At 40.0% G+C, this 21652-nt stretch overlaps 1 long non-coding RNA gene and 1 pseudogene across 1 annotated transcript in view; both read left to right on the top strand.

Moving 5' to 3' along the window:
• LOC139437045 (uncharacterized) overlaps positions 1-21652 on the top strand; it is a 44874-nt gene that overhangs the window by 10354 nt on the left and 12868 nt on the right. The window lies entirely within an intron of this gene.
• On the top strand, positions 1334-2996 carry LOC131274487 (acyl-protein thioesterase 1-like; annotated as a pseudogene).

Raw genomic sequence — 21652 nt, 5'->3', positions numbered from 1 at the left:
ATACTTACCTCCAGCTTATCATCTTATATTTTTAATGAAACACTTTCTGTGATTTATGTATCATTTTTTAAAAAAAGACAGTTTAATAAAAAAATAAAGAAGCAACTATATTGGGGAAAAAAAAGAGTCCTTGTACTGAATTGGATGGGGCATCCACCCTTGGAGTCAGGACTTGAGACCTCAGAACTAAGGGTTCAGTGACCCTCCACCAAACACTTGGTTCTTTATTGTGTCCTGCAAACTAAGCCCATAGGGCAGCACTATATGAGGGTAATGCAAACCTCCCCCAGCCTCCTCTTCTCCTGGTCTGATATTGAAAACCTGAGCACTGTGTCAGTACCCATGACTCCTGGGCTCCACCATGGACAGGCTTCACTCCATTCTCCTGCTACTGAGTGTCCTTTCCTGGGAGGGCTCTGAGCAGTGAATTCCATAGGGATGAAAAGAATCCTCTTCTCATGCTGAGCCACATTCTTCTAATCCTTCTGCTTCCTCCACAGGATCTTTTTCCCAGGTCAGACTGAAGAAGTCTGGCCCTGGTATGGTGAAACTCACCTAGACACTCAGGCTGACCTGCACCTTCTCTGGGTTTTCACTCAGCGCTTCTGGAATGGGTCTTGCCTGGATCTTCCAACCCCCAGGGAAGGCACTGCAGTGGCTTGCAATCATATGGTGGGATGATGATAATTTTTATGCTTTGTCTCTGATGAGCCAGCTCACAATCTCCAAGGATATCCCCAGAAACAAGCTTTCCCTAAAAATGACCAACACGGACACTGTAGACACAGCTATATAATTGTGCAGGGAAAGCACAGAGGCACAACCCCAGGGTTCTTCTATATAAGAACCAGGGCTGCTTTTCATCTGTGCCCTCACCTCTGCATAAAAACCAGACTTCAGTGCAGATGGCACTTCCTGTTATTCTCTAGGGTTTCCTGTTCCCATTCCACAGCCAACAAGCCTAGGCTTCCTTTCCCTTCCCTACTGAGAAAAATCATCCCCCTTATGTTCTTACAAGCAAGACACTATATTCTCTTTCATAAAGACTCAACCTGATAGGGTCCAATTACATCAGTAAAATGGATTATCCATACAGTTCTGCCTGTTGCATGAACTCATAACCTTCAAAGTGCAGAATGCAAATAAGCACAATATATGTTTTTTTCCTTTTTTTTGTCTTTATTCATTTTTTAAATATTACATTAAAAAAAATGAGGTCCCCATATACCCCCACCCTCTCACCCAACTACTCCCCCCATAGCAACATTCTCCTCCATCATCATGACACATTCATTGCATTTGGTGAATACATCTCTGAGCATCGCTGCACCTCATGGTCAATGGTCCACTTCATAGCCCACACTCTCCCACGTTCCATCCTGTGGGCCATGGGAGGACCGACAGTGTTCGGTAATTGTCCCTGCAGTACCACCCAGGACAACTCCAAGTCCCAAAAACACCTCCACATCTCATTTCTTCCTTTTTATTAAATTCTTACATGTAGATATGTGGAAGCATCATTAGATAAGAAAATGTGAATAATGGCAGAAGTACAAATATTAACCTCCTGTGTACTGAAGGAGAAACACACTCTAAAAGTTGCAAAAATAAGATATATGAATTCATACGAAAATGTATATGTCTTTTAATTATGGAGTATTGACAGTGGTGGTGCAAAACTGAAGATTCAGGTCTTTTACATGGGAGCTGTGAGTTTTAAATTTGTGGTACAGGAGAAATAAATATATCTCCAGGGTATCCAGGGTAAATGATTAGAAGTCTGATACTTGAGAAGGACACACCTAATTTTTACACCAAAGAACAAACCCTATTAAATCAGAGGAACAATCTGGCAAAAAAGAACAGAAAACAAAAAACAAGCAAACAAAAAACAACAGCAACACTGCAGCAAATCATATCTCCTGAAATCTCAATATCAATTTTGTTCAAAAAACCATAATTGTCCAAAATTTTTGGAAAATCTTCAAGTGAATAAGAATGATCCCTCTATAAAATAAAGGAACAAAAATCCCACCATTATTCTAAAAGAGACAAATGATTGAGAATACACCACTGAGAGAGAAGAAGAAAATCAATATATTTGTGGAGTTTGCTACATTTATGATATTGAAATTCAAATAATGGTCATAACAAAATTTGTGGTTGAGGAAAAAAATGATAAATTAAACTTCATCAAATGTAAACATTTGTCTTTCTAAGACATTCATGAAATTGATGAGTCTAATGACAGACAAGGGCATATATTTGCTAATCCCACACCTACCATATTACATAAAATCTGAATATAAAAAGAACCCTGGGCTGTGACCTGCCCCTGCAGATTCTGAACTTCCCTTCCAACTCTGCCGCCTAGCCATGCCTTTGTGGAGAACAGGTCAGCCCTGCTGTCCGCCATCATGCCTGCAGCCTGCAAGGGTACCACAACAGTGATTTTTCTTCATGGATTGGGAGCTATAGGGCATAGATGGGCAGAAGACTTTGCAGGTATCAGAATTTCATCTCTCAAATATATCTGCCCACGTGCTCTGGTTATGCCTGTTAAGTTCAATATGAACATGATTTTTCCTTTTTGCTTTGATATTATTGGGCTTTCACCCAATTCACAGGAGGAAGAACCTGGAGTCTAACACGCAGCAAAAAACGTCAAAACTTTGATAGACCAGGAGGTGAAGAATGGAATTCATTCTAACAAGATTCTTTGGGGAGGATTTCCTCAGGGAGGAATTTTATCTTTATATACTGTTCATAGCACACAGCAGAAACTCGCAGGTATAGCTGCACACAGTTGCTGGCTTCCACTTTGGGATTCATTTGCACGGGGTCCTATCAGTGGCACTGATACAGATATTCCATATTCTCCAGTGTAGGGAGATTGTGGCACTTTAGTTCCCCTAATATTTGATTCTCTTACTGCTGAAAGGCTACAAATTGAGTACCCCTCAGGTTTTAGTCACAACTGTGGGAAGGGGCTATAACTACAATATAAAAAAGTAATTGTGGGAAGCGGACTTGGCCCAGTGGATAGGGCATCCATCTACCACATGGGAGGTCCGTGGTTCAAACCCTGGGCCTCCTTGACCCATGTGGAGCTGGCCAACGCACAGTGCTGATGCACACAAGGAGTGCTGCCCCACACGGGGGTGTCCCCCACATAGGGGAGCCCCACGCGCAAGGAGTGCACCCCATAAGGAGAGCCGCCCAGCCTGAAAGAAATTTCAGCCTGCCCAGGAATGGCGCAGCACACACGGAGAACTAACACAGCAAGATGACGTTAACAAAAAGAGACACAGATTCCCGTAACACTGACAATGACAGAAGTGGACAAAAGAACACGCAGCAAATGGACACAGAGAACAGATAACCAGGGTGGGGCAGGGGGAGAGAAATAAATAAAAATAAATCTTAAAAAAAAGAAAGTAATTGTGTGCAGCATACGAAGCCCTGCTGAAAGTGAAAGGCTTAACCCAATAGTGTCTGGTTACTCTGAAGACTGCCATCCTTATCAAGAGGTGGATTGCAAATACTAAAAACAAGACAGAAACAATGGACTCTTGTGAATCATTCTCCATGGGGGAGAGATCTGTGGAAGAACATCTGGGACACCTGCCAGCAGTGACAGGCAAATGTCTGTCATGTCCCTGCCCACTCCTCTAACATCCCTCTCAGGACTGCTGAGGCAGATGCCTCATGAAGATCTAAAGCCATGAAATTGGGACCTGAGAGGAAGCAGAGTGGCTCCAAAGGAAAAGCGAACATCGTGAGTACCAGACGTTGGGGTTCCTAGCTCAGCAGTTCCTGCTGCTTGCTATTCACCAACAGCTTGTGGCCTTAATGCTCACATTAACGACTATGACATCAGCACCCTCCTCCTCCTGGAAGGGGCAAAATATGCTTTCACTGCTACAGAAACTGCATCGGGACTCTTAGAAAAAGCCAGCAATTGTTTTCTGCCTGAAAAATGAGTCCTCACAATGATGGACTAAGTTTATATTCAGCACTGAGTTATGGTCCCAGGTCCAGTGAAGAGGCTAAGAGCAAGACCAAGGAAGGTATTGGAGTTATGTGATAAACTTCCAGCTGCCCCACAGTCCAAAATGGGGAAGTAAGAATTTGTCATTGCCTATGCCTCAAACTATACAAACTGGGGGAAATTAGGTCATTTTTGATTAAGTACTGGCCTATATAGCCTTGCTGGTAGGAAATCTTATGCCTATGAAAAATGAAAGTTTAGCCATTAAATGTCTGCTAGTTGGAAGTCTTATTGTTTGTTGTTGCGTAATCTATGGTAGTTATGGATTATATATAAAATGCTTAAATACTAATCAGAACTTTAATTATAAAACATATGGTATACTTAATTGATGTGATGAACTGTAAAGTGATATATAAATGTGTCTTGATGTAAATCTCTTGTTTTAAGTTTGAACATCCTGGGACTGCATATATTGGGGGGGGGGGGGGGCGGGGGAGAAAAAAAAGTTTTGTTCAAACCTAAAAGTGAAAATATCATGCAAGAAGCTTTGTTAATCAGTGAAATGTCATTTGTGTAGACTTTGCAAAAACAAAAAGGGGGAAATGTTGTGGGAAACTCGCTTACCTGTTTGCTATTGTAAATGTTACACCTGTTAAATATAGCAGTTGTTACATGTTGCAGTTGTTCCCTGTTATTATAAATGATGTTGCAGTTCAGATAGCAAACAGCTGCTTGGTAGTTTCCCAGTAAATGTGATGGAACAACTAGGGCTGAGGCTCTCAGTTCCAGAAGCTGTGAATCCCCTGGTCCCAGGTTTGTCTCCCCTCTTGTGTCTCTACCTTTATTTCTGTGTTGCCTTCCCTTTGAGCCAACCTATTGTGAACTGAATGCAGCAAAAATGCTCCAAAATTACAAATATCTCTCCCTCTCCCTCCCCTCAGAAACTACAGTTGCCACTGCCTCCACATCAATGGTAAGATTTGTTCCATTTCTAGGATCACAATAAACCTATAGTAGAAAGAAAGTGCATCTACTTTAGTCCATTGTTCCCCAATCCAGTGGATTCTGGGATAGCAATGCCCACTCTGTCTCTAATTTAGAGGGGCCTTAGATCCCAAGGGGCAGATGGATGGGGCTATCTTGCTTACAATTGCAGACTCTCTCTGGCCCTTGAGATGCTGATTGTCAATCATAATCTCCTTTTTAGTAGTCCTGGGTGAGTCCAATGAACTAGAGTAGATACTGCAAATCTGTTGAGATTCAGAGTCCAATACATACAAGGACAGCACAAACATTTAAGTCTCTTAGACATGCACCTATCAACATTACCTGATTTTCTTTATTTTAAAATTTTTAAATTAATAGATCACAAGGAATGTTACATTAAAAACATAAAAAAACAAAAAACATAAGAGGTTCCCATATAACCCACTCCCCACCACATCATTTTTGTAAATTGTATTTTTTTGAAGATATATACATCACAAAAAAACTGTTACACTAAAAAATATAAGAGGTTCCTGTACACCCCCCCCCACCCCACTCCTCCCACACCAACAACCTTCTCATCATTGCAGCACCCTCATCGCACTCAGTGAACACATTTTGGGATGCTGCTGAACTACACAGATAATAGTTTACCCTGTAGTTCACACTCTCCCCCAGTACATTCAGTGGGTTATGGCAGGATATATAAAGTCCAGCATCTGACCCTGCAATATCATTAAGGCAAATCAAAATCCCAAAAATGCCCTCACATCACATCTCTTCTACCCTCTCCCTGTCCTCAGCAACTATTGTGGCCACTTTCTCCACCTCAGTGCTAAAATTTCTTCTATTACTCATCACAATAGTTTTACAGTAGAATATCAGTAAGTCCACTCTAGTCCGTATTTTATCCCTCCATCCTGTGGACCTGGGAATGGCAATGTTCCCTCCACCTCTAGATCAAGAAGGGACTTAGATTCCACATGGATGATAGATGTAATTCCTTTGCTTACAGTTGTAGGCACTCTTGATTCCCTGGTGTTGTGGTTGATCACCTTCCCTCCCTGTTAACTGACTGACCTGGGTAACACTAACAAACCAGAGAGTAGGAGTCACTACTCTGCTGAGGCTCAGGGCCCAGATGACACATGGGCAGTCCAGAGATTCAAGTCTCCTGAGTATGGACCATTCCTAGCACCAACCACACGTTCAGTAAAAGTGACAGAAGAGGCATGTATAGAAAAGTTACATCTGAGTCCAGGTCTATCACACTCAGGAGCACAAATTCCAAAGTAGAGGCCTCTGACATGGCACAGAGCTCCAAATCCATCTGCCATGATTATATACCCAGTGGATCTCCATAGCCTTCAGGAGAACCAGTACCTAGGGTTGTATCTATTTTGGCTTTTTCTGGGGTCCTGCTGAGGTATGCATGAGCGCAACCCTTCTGATGACCTCTTGAATCTTTTTGGAAGACTCAGCCATATAAACTCGTTTGTCTTTGCCATTTCCCCCTTTTATTCAAGGTCAAAGAGCAGTTTTTAAAACTTGATCCAACATGTAGGCTGAGATATTCTGATGATCTGAGTTTACTCTTTTATTTGAGGTCTCTTTCTAGTTGCTTCTCCAGTTAGTGATTTGTAGTATCCCTTGGCGCTAGGGAGCCTCATCCCCAGGATGATGTCCCATGTTGGGGGGAAGGTAATGCATTTACATGCTGAGTTTGGCTTAGAGAGTGGCCATATTTGAGCAACATGGAGGATCTCAGGAGGTAACTCTTAGGCACCCTACAGCTCTATACCTAGTTTGTTTTTCAGGCACACAGGCTCCTAAGCATAGTCATCAGTATCAAGGGCTCATCATTGGACCTTCCTTCCTTATTGATATTTGCCATTGCACTTGGGAATATTATCTCTTAAAACCTTATCAGCTTGTAGAATCTACTGGAACTTCATTCCTTCTAAAAGTCTAATGGTATTCTAATATACGTGTTTATCACATTGTGATTATCCATTCGCCTGTTTATGGATACAGAGTTATTTCCACCTTTGGCAATTGTTTAAAATGCTACTATGAAAAGTTGTGTGTAAATATCTGAGTCCCCATTTTCAATTCTAGTATGTATATAGCTAGAAATGGGTTTGCCCATCATATCACCAATATGCTTTCTTTCTTGTACAAAGATCTAGTCTAGGACATCACACTGCATTTAACTATCATGTCTCCTATTTGCTTCTGGCCAGGGATAGTTTGTATATTATGTGGTTTTTCAGTGGACTATTCTATAAATGGAAATTGGATCAAGAAGGTTGAAAGTACTATCATATTATCCTTGTCTGCCTTTATTAATTCCCTAGTTATTGAACTATTACAGAAGGTGGAGTGTTGAAATTGTTATAGTTATACAGCTATAATGTGGATTTGTCTATTTCAATGATCAATTTCATCAATTGGGAATTGAAGAATCGACCCCTTTTCCATTAGGTAATTTCTGTCTTTACTTCTAATAATCTTAGTTTTGGGAACTATGCATTGCCTGAAATTAATGGTGAGACTCACAGTTTCTTTAGTCCATGGTATCAAGGTAAATATATACATGCACATCTTTCTGTAGGATAGGTTGTGATGGTTACTTCCTTTCAGATTATTCCTCTGTAGTAGAGCAGGAGATTAGGGTCTGGATAATTTTCTCCCCTAGACAAAACACACATCAATTCTTAAGAAATTGATTCCACATGCTAGCTTGATCTTCTATTAGTGGAAATCCCATCTGGTGACCTCTTCCTGATATCAGCTAATGTTTGGGTCCTATTTCTCCCTGCAGCCAACTACAGGTTCCCAGGTTTTATGCTTTCCCTTTGACTTCAATTACCTGATATGTTAACATCAATTAGATAATTTGCAGTTTATTTAGTTTTTGTTGTTGCTGATTTTATTGTTTTTTTAGGAATAATAGAGACTTTTCTCTGAATATCAGACTTCTTTCTAATGTCCAGAAACTAGAAATAGTCCTAATATATTTCAGCAGGTTTATAGATAAATACATTGAGATCTGTGCATACTTTGGAATACTAGGAAAACAAATCTGCATTAGAATAACAAATGCTTCAGACTCAAAACCACTTGGATACATTACCAAAAATTATGCTGAGTGACAGAAGGTAAATAAATTCATATATTTTATAATTCAATTTATATAAATTCTGGAAGATGTAAACTAATCCATAATAACATAATGAAATCTGCTGATCTTCTTTACTGGGCATGGTGGAGGTTGGAAGAGGAGAAATTTAATAAGGAATAAGAGAAAACATGTAGGGGTGGTGGATGTGCACACTTTTTTGATTGTGGTGCTGGTTGCATAAGTGTACATATATCAGTATTTATTAAATTTAATATTTAAATATATGCTGTGTAGCAGTTTGGTATGGTTATGAATGCCAAAAATAGATATTGGATTATTCTTGTAATCTAATCTGAACATGGGCATGATTGAGTTATGATTAGGGTGTTGAGTCCCCATCCCTTGGTGGGTAGGGACTCACAGATAAAAGCCATGGCACAAAAAGAGTTGAGGGTTTCTGATGTTGGAGTTTTGATATTGGAGTTTGATGCTGAAGACTTAAGCTGGAGCCCTGGGAAGTCAGCATGCAAAGGAAAGATAATCCAGCCCCAGGAAGAAAGGAACCTTGAACCCAGAGAAAAGCAAGCATTAGGAACATAGAAACCCAGGAAGCCTGACCCCTCACAAACATTGGCAGTCATCTTGCTCCAAATAGACTTTGGTGAGGGAAGTAACTTATGCTTTATGGCTTGGTATCTGTAAGCTCCTACTCCAAATAAATACCCTTTATAAAAACCAACCAATTTCTGGCATTTTGCATCAGTACCCCTTTGGCTGACAAATACATGTTGCTTATATCAATTTTACCTCAATAAAACTGTTTTAAACAATAGGTATATTCATGGGGGAAAGATGGGGACATAAACAGTGGCACAAGGAAGCAGATGTGGCTCACATGATAAGGTCTCCCCATTCCTAATGGGAGAACCCGGGTTCATTTCCTGGGGCTTCCTGGTGAGAGCCAAGTGCCTGCACAGTGAGACAGGCATATGCATAATTGCCTGCATGGCCAGCCAAGTGCCCATGGAAGTGCCTGGATGGTGAGCCAGTGCCCACACAGCAAGCCAGTGTCCATGCCATGAGCCAAGTGGCCATATGAGTGCCTGTGTGGTGAGCTGAGTGCCGACATGGTGAGCTGAGTGCCTGCACAACAATCCAAGTGTCTGTGTGGTGAGCCAGTTCATGCACAAGTAAGTCACACAGTAAGATGATGATGCAACAAAAGAGATGAATGGAAGAATCAAGGTGAAGCATAGCAGAAACCAGGAACTGAGGTGGTGCAATTGACAAGGAACCTCACTCCATATCAGATGACCTCAGGATCAAATCCTGGTGAATCCTAGAGTAGAAAGATCAGAAGGGAAAATAAAAAAAAAAAAAGAGAAATAGATACAGAAGATCACACAGTGCATGGACACAGACAGGAAAAACAGCAAGGGTGTGGGTAGGGAGGGAAGGGGAAGAACAAAAAGTCATTGTTTAATAATTTAAAAATAATAGTGGCACATGATGTTTCAGACACTACTGGAAATCATTTGCTGACCCCAGGTCCTCTCCACATTATTCAGGTAAGCATTAGCACACAGCAACACCACAATTAGTTCCCATTTCAGAAAGGGGGCTGTGGAAGGTGGAAACTGCACTGGGCTTGCCCCACTTTGTCCTGTAACTGGTTCATGGAGGCATTTGAGTCCAGTGGTGAAGAGCACAGGTTTAGACATGGGCTCCTAACTACCAGGTGTGTAAGCTCATGGTAATGGCACATAATTCCTCTGTTCTTCTGTGTATAGTTTTACAGCTGTGAAATAGAGGTAGCAGTGAGTATTACTCCCATCTTTAATGTGCCTTTGTAAAACTGAAACAAAATTATTGCTATAAGTGGCCCAGCAAAACCATAGAATAAAAAAAATCACATTTTCCTGAATGCTATCATTCTCACTCAACTCTCCCAGGTCACTCATATCTGCTCTGGGCACTGTCCCCTCTGAAGTCATCCAAGACAAGGCCATGCTGTTTGGTAGAAGAAAATGCAAATGGAATCCCTCCCTTTGCTAATGTAAACCAGCCCAACACTGACTGCTGCTCTGGCAAAAGAACTCCACTCTTGGATTCCCAGGGTTTCCCATTTGCTGTGATCAGCTCAATGATAGGTTGGCTCAAAGGGAAGGCAACACAGAACTTTATGACATAAAGGACAGAGAGACACAAGAGAGAAGATAAAGATGGGACTAAGGGACTCACAACTTCTGGAACTGAGAACCTTGACTCTAGTTTCTACATTGTATTTATTGGAAACTACTGAGCAGCCATTTGCTATCAGAACTGTAACATCATCTACAATAATAGGGAACAATTGCAACAACTACAATAAAGAACAACTGCAACATTACAATAAGGAACAGGTCATACAAAGTTCAAATACAATTTAAACTCTTTTTCCCACATTTCCCCATATTTGTTTTTGCTAAGTCTACACAAGTGACATTTCACTGATTAACAAAGCTCCCTGCATGATATTTTCACTTTCTGGTTTGAACAATATTCATTAATTTTTTTTCAATACATTCAGTCCCAGGATTGTTCAAACTTAAAACATACACATTCAATAAGGTACATTTATATATCACTTACAATTCATCAAATTATGTTTCATTATTAAATGAAATGTTTCATTATTAAAATTTTCATTATTAAAATTGTGATTACTATTAAATCATTTTATACATTATCCATTACTGCAACAACAAACAGTAAGACTTCCAACTAGCAAACATTTAATAAACAGACTTTCTTTTTTCTTAGGCTTAAGTTTCCCAACCAACAAGGCTATATAGGCCAGTACTCAATCAAAAATGATCTCATTTTCCCCAGTTTATACAGTGCTCTTAGAATCTTCACTGGATCTGGGGCCACATCTAATTCAGAGTTTAAGTCAATATCCACCTTCTCCTTCCTTTTTTATTTTTTAAAGCAGCCTGCTGGAGGTCCTCCTGCTCCCATGAAGGACCTTTCCTAATTAACACATCTTATTGAGGGATAAAAGCTTTTTAGTATTCTATTAACATGAGAAAACATTGCAGAAATCCTTGAAGAACTGCAAAAGTCCATTGTTGACCTTTTTCACACAGATTTCGCACTTTTTGTGTTCTTTCAGGCTTGTTTTACTTTTACGAAACACATGTCTCACTGAATGCTACCATAATACTTTTACAGCTTGCTATATCCTTACTAGTCCTGCCATTTCAGATTTTTAAAAACTAATCATTGTTTAAAAATTAATTTATTGAAGTATATCACCCATACATAGACATACATAAATAATAAATGTATAATAATAGCTGTGAACTTACAAAACAAACATATATAACATCATATAGGACTCTCATGACTCACCCTACCAACAATAATTTTCATTGTTGTGAAACTTTTTAAACTAATGATTAATGAGCATTGTCACAATATTACTACTAACCAAAGTATTTTCCCTCAATCAACCTTATTATTATTAACTTTATATCATTTATGTATGAACATAGATAAACAATTAAGTGTATAGTAAAAGTTGTGAATTACAAAGCAAACATGCATAATATACAGGGTTTCCATACATCAACCCTCCACCAACACCTTGCATTGTCATGAGACATTTGTTAAAAATTATGAAAGATTATTGTCAAAATCTTACTACTAATCATAATCCTTATCCTATATTTGGCAAGCTTTTCCCCCAACCCACCCTATTATTATTTTATAAATATATATATTTTTTTATGACAGAAGTTTTAAATTTATAAAACAATCATGCACATGTGCAGAAACCCCAAAGAAAACCCCTCCATCAACACACCACACTGTGGTGGAACATTTGTTACAGATAAGATAATATCATCTAATTATATTATTACTGCTGACCACAGTCCATAGGTCACACCACTTGTATTTTTCCCATGTTTCTCCACATTCCCAACACCCTGCAGTAGTGATATACATGTGCTCATGCTCACAAAGGATACTCTTGCATCTGTACCATCAACCACAAATCTCATCCTTCTCTTGGTTTACTGTGCTATTCAGTTCCTTGATTATTTTCTAGCGTTCTCTCAATTAGCATTTACATACCTAGACTACCATTTTCAGTCACATTCCCATTTATAAACTAGCTGTTACTCACTGTATGTTAGCATCCACTCTATACATTTCCACATTTTTACGGTAAATCTAATTAAAACTTCTACACACATTAAACATCAATAGTCTGCTCAGTCCTCTTCTTAACTCCTTTAAGAATCCACCACCAACCACCAGATCTTGAAAATATTTTCCTACAGTATCTTCTACAAGTTTTATGGTTTGTGGTTTTATTTTTAGGTTTTTGATCCATTTTGAATTAATTTTTGGATAACGTGTCAGATAGGGGTCCTCTTTTCTTCTTTCGGCTATGGATATCCAATTCTTTCAGCAATTTGTTGAATGGATTGTTCTGCCCCAGCTGTGTGAGTTTGATAGGCTAGTCAAAAATCACTTGACCATATATGTGAAGGACTGTTTCTGAACCATCAGTTTGGCACCATTGGTTTATTATGTCTGTCTTTAGGCTATTTTTACCACTACAGCCAGGTAATACGATTTAAAGTCTGGAGATGAGGGTTTGCTTTTTTTCCATGGTATTTCTTGCTATTCAGGACCCCTTACCCTTCCAAATAAATTTGATGATCACATTTTAATTTTTTTCTTTAATGCTCATGGAATTTTTATTGGGATTGCATTGAATCTGTATATCAATTTGAGTGGATTTGGCATCTTAATGATATTTAGTCTTCCACTCCATGAGCATGGAATTGCCTTCCAGGTATTTAGGACATTTTTTAGTTCTTTTAACATTGAGTTGCAGTTTTCTAAATACAAGTGCTTTACATTGTTGCTTAAGTTTATTCCAAACTACTTGAATTTTATCTATCATATTTTGTTTTTACCACTCTTTTGACACTTTTACTTACTTTTAGTCATATAATCTTGATTTCTAGACTCTCTTCCAGGCCTCTCTCTCCTTTCCATTCTTTTCAGGCTCTAGCACACCCTTTAGTATTTCCTGAAAATCTGGTCTCTTGCTTAGAAATTCTCTGTTTCTGTTTATTGGTAAATATTCTAATCTTGCCATCATTTTTGAAAGAGAATCTTCCTGGATATAAGAATCGTGGCTGGAAGTTTTTCTCTTGTAGTATCTCAAATATATCAGACCACTGTCTTCTTGCCTCTATGGTTTCTGGTGAGAAATCAGCACTTAATCTGATTAGGTATCCCTTAAATATTATGCTTTGCTTTTTTCTTGCTGTTCTCAGAATTCTCTGTTTGTCTTTGGCCTTTGACATTCTGATAAGTATGTGTCTTCGAGTTGGTCTATTTGGATTTTTTTTCAGATGGAAGTACATTGTGCTTCTTCAACATGGATATCTATGTCCTTCAATAGGATTGGGAAATTTTCTACCATTAACTCTTCAAACATTCCTTCTGCCCCTTTTAACCTTCTTTTCTCCTTCTGGGACACCCATAACAGGTATGTTTGCACACCTTTCACTTCATTTAGTTCCCTGAGACCTTGTTCAATTTTTTCCATTCTTTTCTTCATCTATTCTTTTGTATGTTCACTTTCAGAGGCCATTTCTTCAAGCTTCCCAATCCTTTCTTCTGCCTCCTCAAATCTGCTATTATATCATTCCAAAATTTTAAAAATTTCATTTATTGCACCTTTCATTTCCATAAAGTCTGCTATTTTTCTATGTATGCTTTCAAATTCTTCTTTGTGCTCATCCAGTGTCCTCTTAATATCCTTAATCTCCTTAGCCATCTCACTGAATTTATTAAGGAGAGTTGTTTGAATGTCTATGACTAGTTGTCTCAACTCGTCTTTGTAATCTGGAGGCTTATCTTGTTCTTTTAACTGGGCCTTAGCTTCTTCTTTCTTGGTGTGGATTGTAAATTTTTGTTGGTATCTTGGCATCTGTCTTCATATTTATTCTGGTTGAAGTTTTTCTCTTTTGTTTAAGGCTTCTTTACCTTTTTCCCTTGCTGGTTGTGAGGTAGGAGCCAAGCATGTAGTTGGTGCTGTAAGCTGTGGAGGCTCATGCTGCACTCATTGTGCCAGGGACCAATGAAGCTTCTTCCAATGTTCTCTTCTGCCAGGGGTAGGAAGAGTCACAGCTGTATGGAATAATCCAAGTGCAGGCCTAGACTATAGTTGCCCAGAAAGACTGATGAAACTTCACACCCGTTTCTCCCCTGCCTACGGCAGAGGTGGAGCTGCAGGTGTGGGCAGAAATCTATGCAGTGTGGATCCAAGATGACTGCAGTTGTCCTGGTAGACTTCTGATTTTCAATTTGTGCCAGCCAAAGTTAATTGAGTTACCTGGATAACTTGGTGCAGGGCACTCCAGCCTCATCCCTGCCAGAGGTGTGGCTGAAGCCTAGGCTAGGGCTGCAGGCTCATCTGGGTGAGAGAAACTGTTTCCTCCTGTCACTGAGATTTTCAATCAGACCAGCTTCCCGTTAGGCTGGGGGCAGAGTCAAAATGGTGACCACTGGCTTCATTCAGACTTGGGCTGGTTCATACCCCAGCAGTTCCCAGGGTTATACCTTAGCCAACCAAGACTACCAATCAGTAGCTGAAATCAGCAGCCAACCATCTTCTCCCCTGTTTTTGGGAAAAGGAGCTTCCAATTCTAGCCACAGAATAGCTTCTGGAGTGGCTTGTGCCACCAGAGTAGGATAAACACTGGCCTCTGCAGCTTGGCCGGTAATTTCCTGGAGATGCTGGTGTAGGTCCCCACAGCTTCCTCCCTGCTGGACATGGCACTGGGCCTAGGATAGAGCTGCAATCTGACCTGGATGGAAAGAAGTCAGTTCCCACCAGCACTGTGAGTTTCAGTCTGCCCTGCTTCCCCTGTGTCAGGTGTGGAGTTAAGATGGGTGGCTGCCAGCCTCTTTCTGGCTTGGACAGGCTCAAACTTTAGCTGTTCTCAGGATTATACTTTAGCCCACTGAATTTACTCATCAGTAGCTGAAAATGGTGTCCAACTGTCTCCTCTTCCTCTCCTGTTTTTGGGAAGTGGAGCTTTCAATTCCAGCCACAGTACAGCTCCCGAAGTGGCTTGTGCCTCCAGTGGAGGATGGGCACCAGCCTCCAAGGTATGGAGCCTCTACTTACAAGTCTTCTCTGCAGATGGGCAGTCTCCTCCTTCCATTCCTTCAAGGATGTGGCTGGATGATCATCTGGCCTCCTGGGTCCCCCAGATAGATGTTTCAGCTAGCTCCAGAAAGCTCTGGGTGTTTACTAACTGCCCTGTAGCACGAGCTGACTCTAGGAACTCCTTTTTCTACTGCTATCTTGCTGGTTCTCCACTAACCATTTTATTTTAAGACAAAATACAACTTATTACATTTCAATTAGCATTCCCACAAACTTTTTACCTTTTTCAATATTCACTTAACTTTTACATCTTTCATTTTATCCTATGATGAAAAATAATTCATTTCAATTTAAGCAAGAACTATTTTTATGAAGAGATTTATAGTAATTCTATTAATCAAGACTTACAACTATAGAGATCTCATTAACATTTTAAACTTAGGTAATAATATAAGAGCTTATTTAATTTTTTGGCCATTTGAATAGTGCTCTTTCAGAACCTTCTATTTATTAAATTATATCACCATCTGGGGGTATCAAAATATACACTAATTATTTCCTTTTTTCCTTTTTTTTTCCTTCCTTTCTCTTTTTCTTCCTTTTTTGAACAATCACACACTGAAACAACTACAACACACACTGACATTGAACAAACACAAAAGCAGTTCCAAATCTATTAATCTAGAATTTCTTCATTGCTTCCTTTTGTAATTCAGCATTTCTTTTCCAGTTTTCTTCCTCTCAATTTCCTTCTAAATCTCTCTGTCCCCAAGCCATAATTGCTTTATGATGCCATGCTTGAACAAGTTCTGTAGTTTAGGTAATTTCATGTAATCCCATTCTAGTCTTTGGAATGAGACCCAGACATGCAGTTTCCAGTGTCTGTCTTTCCATCTGCATGACCAGAGGTTCTGAGTTCCTCAGGAACTTTTGTTATCTCTTGCTGTCCATGACATGACTCCATCCATTGAGCTGGCATCCACACAGGATGTTCTCCATATCTTGGGGAAATACAAGCAAACCCTTGAGGACTTAGAAGACTTTCCATACCATGCAGGGCTCTGCCCTGTCACAAGCTCTTTAGTTTTTCTTGAAGTGATCCTTCTCCCCTTTGGGTCCCTGTTCAGGTGTCAGTTGCTGTGAGCCTTCTTCCCTTCGAGCCCCACATTGGGTACCATTTGCTGAGCTTCCCTTCAGGCCCAACATTGGGCACCAGTTGCTGAGCTTCCCTTCAGGCCTCAAGTTGGGTGCCAGTTGCTGGGATCAGCTCAGTGATAGCTTGGCTCAAAGGGAAGGTGATGCAGCACTTCATGAAATAAAGTGCAGAGAGAAAGACAGAGAGGAGGAAAAGATGGGACTAGGGGACTCACAGCTTCTGGAATGAAAGCCTCAACCCTAGTTTCCACATCGTATTTATTGGGAACTACTGAGCAGCTTTTTCCTATTGGAATTACATCATCTACAATAATAGGGAACTGCAACATCTACAATAAGGAACAGAACATACAAACTTCAAATACAATTTAAACTCTTTTTCCCACACCCATTCAATGAAGGGAACTAAAATGATACAATTCACCATGGGGTTTGACTTAAGCTGCATTTTTATTGTTGCATTTTTAAAAGGACCTTTATGGATAAAAATAAATATTAAGTATATGAGTGAGTGAAATAATGAGTATTTGTGACAGTTTTCTGACCAGGATTTCTTAGTGCCTGGAGGTGCCAAATGTGGAGTGCAGATGGTAGAGTCAGGGAGAGACTTGTTATGGACTGAGGGTGTCTCTGATACTCTCCTGAACATCCTTTGGATTTGCCTTCAGTAACTACTTAATGGGCTTGTACCAAGAGGATCCCAGGAGTGGTCTGGAGTGATGGAAGTATGTGTCATACTATGCAGATTCTATAAAGGGGCAGTTCATCATCTCAGGACCAAAGGCCTAGAGCATGCTGTGTCTGCAAATGGATAGACTGAAAGCCAAGGACACTGCTGTGCATTAGTGGGTGAGACCCAGTGAAGGGAGTTTGTGTGAATCCAGACTCAAACTTCTCCTGCAAAGTAGCCTCCAGGGGGAATCAGGACCCCATAACTCTAAAATCATGTGGAGACAGAGGCATGGGGTGGCATCTTTTGTCATCTGAAGATTTCTCTATGGGTCTATGTTTCTTCTTCCCTCCCAGTGATCAGTTCTGATAAAAAAAAGCAGGGTCCCTGTAGATGCATTAAGAGGCCAGCCCCTGAGAGCAGAGTAAATTCAATGACCACAGGGTCTTTGGGAACCCAGAGAAGCCTGCAGATCCTGGGCATCTACAACAGCACTACTGAGCACAACTGTAGCTCAGTCATCCATGACCAGGGTTCTTACCAAGGACAGTTCTAGGCACCACCTACAGAGAACCTGAGTGCTAAAGATGAGAGATTTGCTGTGTGGGACCCACTTTGCACAGAAGAACATAGGCCCCCAGGCCTACAGCTCTCTATTGCACCCACCAAACTGATTGCAGGGGGAAGTCATGAACATGAAACCCAGGGACAAGGACAAATGGCAAATGAGGGGAAGCTCAATATCACTTAGCCAAAATGAAGATACAGTTTAGTTACAAGGGGATCTCCAGATCATGGAGTCCAGGGACCTGGATTGGCATTAGGTAGAAGGAGAGTTATGGACCAGTGAGTTCAGGGGCCACGAATGTGGACAGGTTCAGGGGAACTCAGCACTACTGAATTCAAAGGATAGGACCTGGAGCAGTTGGGGGGAGAGCTTGGTACTATGAACCCTAGTATCCAGGGCCAAGGCAAGGGCAGAAGGTGTTGCGCCTCAAAACAAGGGTTTACGGTTAACCATAGACTGCAAAAAGAAAACCTCAACATGAGTATTAGGTAAAACTAACATTTATTATGTCTGTTAACAGTGAATCAGACCCAACTCCCTGTGCTGTGGTTTCACTCTTGCTTAAAAACCTGTTACTACTTAGCATTCACTTTGATTATGCATTACCTTTTTTGCATATTAATGAATATACATAGCTAGTTACAAAATTATATGATTAGTGTGTTCAGGAAATCATGCTTGCACATTCATTGCATGGTCAAATTCTGGGGTGGGAATTTTACTCTGTTAATTAACCAAGTTGAAGTCATAGCCCGGGGCTTCTTCTACACAGGTCCAACCAAATGCTTGAAGCTGGTATTTCATACTTCATTGTTTCAACAGGATTCTTGACCACAAGTAATGGAATATATCATGAAAGGAGGGTTACATTTCATCACTTTCTAACTTACATATAATTCTTTCCTGTGTATCCTAGCAACAGGGAATAAATAAGTTACTTTCAGATATTTAGTCATCCTACATCCACTAATTCCCTCCTTCTAGTTTTTGGCAGTATTCTTATTGCATGGGAAAGGGTTGAAGCTCAGATCTTCTGTAAACACTTCCTGCTGATACTATGGGCACTGATCTCTTAGGAAACTGTGGTAAGAGGGTGGTCTGAGGAGGAAAAGTCAGTCTGTTAGAGTTTACAATTGCATTTGGGTAAAGAATTGCATGCAAAATATGAATATGGGTGCAACCACCAAAAGAATTAAGATAATAATTAATGAAAGGGAGTGGCCACTTGATGAAGCTGGTTGGGTTTGAGCAGAAATTATTTCCCTGTGGTATGAGGTCATTGGATTTGTTCTTTAAATTTTTTAATGCTTTCTGTTAGAGTAATGGTGCTCACTGGGATATGGAGACTGGTGATTGCAGGCAGGAATTTTATTGAGAAGCTTTCCCAATGGAGGGTTTCTGAAGAATAGATTTTATTTCCCCTGCCAGCATGGTAGCGTTCTGAAGAGATTTCAGCCCACTCATGGATGGTGGTAGATATAACTTTATACAGTGCATCAGTAGGCAGGGAAATATTAGTCCATGGGGAGGGGATAGAGTCTGAGTACAGGTGGGGCCCAATAAGGGGCTGTGAAAGTGAATTCTTCCCTTGTATGGCTAGGGGTTATTGGGCTAGGAGGTAGTATATTTTTGGAATGTGGGAGAGTTTAATGGTGTCTGGGCCCAGAAGGGATGAGTATCCTTATCTGCTCATCCCACCCTGTTACAGCTTTGTTCATCCTTGGGGGGAGATGCACTGCCTTCCCACATGTAGGCTGTAGCTTGCTCAATCAATCAGAATGGAATCAGAGCCTTATGACCTATTAAGCATTGCAGATCTTATAAGGAGGAACCTCTAACATTCTTAATATTTTGATTATAAATATGTATATATGATAAAGAACCTAAATAATGGGAATACTGGACAGAAAGGAAGGGTGAAGGATTTGGGATGTCAATTCAGTCTGGCTACTACTTCTTGCTCTTATGGGGTGGTAAAGAGTGCCCTTCCATTCTGTCCAGTGGGTTCTGAATAATGTTCCCAAAGAGTTTGGTATTGGCATTCATGTAACAAAAAGATGCTGTTTACATATTCCTGATTTGTTAAATGTACAATTTGACATATGAATGAATGGGAAGCTGTAAGAGACAAGGGCCAAAAAAAAAAAATGCAGCAGTAATAACAACAGTAGTGGTGTTATAATAGACAAAAGGATTGATTTTAAGGGTGAAGTAAAGTAAGAGATAAATGAGATTAAATATTACTGGTTCCCATAATTATTTTCTCGGTCTCTGAATGCTTTCTGTTTTCTTTTAGGAATTTAAGTTTCTTTTCTGCCTGCCCTGTCCTATTAATAGAGAAACAATAAGTTTCATTTATGATTGCACAGATGCTTGTTGCAATCTTGTAGTATTTTCATGGATGGTTTTGAGATTAGTCCATCTGGTTGGTTTAGGTGCAGTGGTGGGGCTTTGGAGTCATCTGTTATTGGGGCAAGGGAGACCTGCTGGTACTGACCAGGGTCATGGAGGTTATTTTGCTGAAAGGGATTAACATTCCCAACTCTTTTTGATATGGTTCAGTGGAGAGGGAGAACAGAAAGGTAGGTGTTGATCACCTGGCTGCTTTCTGCTGTTATGGGGGATTGTGGGATTCAGTTATTGTTCCCCTTTAATCATTGACATATTGTGGCTTCTGACTCAGTGGGGCTGGCACAGTGTGTTTGCAGCAGGAGAATATCATGTACAGGATCATGGTTGACATTTCATGGCTGTTTGAACAAACTGAGTTACTACATAGAAGATGTATGGACCTGCTGATAAAATGAGAATTTTAATTGTGGTAAGGACAGGAATTGACCATGAAATTTAGGATAGGCTGTGAGGTTATCACCTCCAGGAGTCTGAAGAGAAGGAATAATAAGATTATACATTCAACATTGAGCATTAATGGTTGATAGTGAAATTGCATGATTTGGTGGGCTTACACACATAGAGTTGTAGTGGGAATAGGAGACTTTAGATTATTAGTTGTGGTTTCATAATAGTGTTTCTGAGTGATTTTTTATTTTTCGTGGATTTAAGATTCCCAACCAGCGGGGTTGCATAGGCCTATAGCTAAAACGATTTTATCTTCTCCCAGTTTGTATAGTTTGAGGCATAGGCAATAACAAATTATTATTATTTCCCTTTTTGTGCCACAGGTTAAGACTGGATACAGTCTCAGTTCACTGTTGTAAAGATTTCTTATCACCATTTATTTATTCTTTTAAAAGGCAAATTATTCTTTCTTTAAGATCTGCATAGTAGTCTGCTGGTTACAAGAGTTTCATGGCAGTGTCTGGCAGTGAAAGCATAGCTTGCTCCTGCCAAGAGTGGGAGGGGACCAATGTAATCCACTTTCCATCATGCTACTGTAGACTGTGCTCAGCCAGTATGCTTCATCCAGTGAATAAGTGTCATAGTCACTGGAATAAGTACAATGGACACTCACAGTTGATTGTTCCTGTCTTGTTTTTAGTATCTGCAATCCACCCCTGGATAGGAATGATAATCTTCAGAGTGACTGAACACTACTGAGTTAAGCTTTTTTTTTTTTTTCCTGCATTTTGAACTCTTCTCACAATTGTGATTAAAACCCAAGGGGGTATTTGTTTAGAATGTTGCCTCTGCCACAAATGCCACCCAAAGCTAATATTGATACTGGCTACATCCAATTTACAGGATAAGTTAAGGTTCACCACCATGTTACTGCGTAAACTTGTGTAATTGTCCTCTAAAAAGCAGCCTGCTGGGGGTATTTTCCCATTTCCATGCACAACCTTTTCTGATTAACACATATATTGGTTTTAATATCTAAGCTAAAGTAGGGATGAAGGATTTTCAGACTCCCAATACAATGAACGTTATTAATATGAGAAAAAAAGAAACTGTACTTTATCAATTACAGCAGTTTTTAAAATTTTACTCAAATTAGCACAATTTAAGAATTT

This window comes from Dasypus novemcinctus, chromosome 19 (assembly GCF_030445035.2).
Source record: "Dasypus novemcinctus isolate mDasNov1 chromosome 19, mDasNov1.1.hap2, whole genome shotgun sequence".
Taxonomy (NCBI): domain Eukaryota; kingdom Metazoa; phylum Chordata; class Mammalia; order Cingulata; family Dasypodidae; genus Dasypus; species Dasypus novemcinctus.
This window is presented reverse-complemented; position numbering and strand designations above follow the sequence as displayed.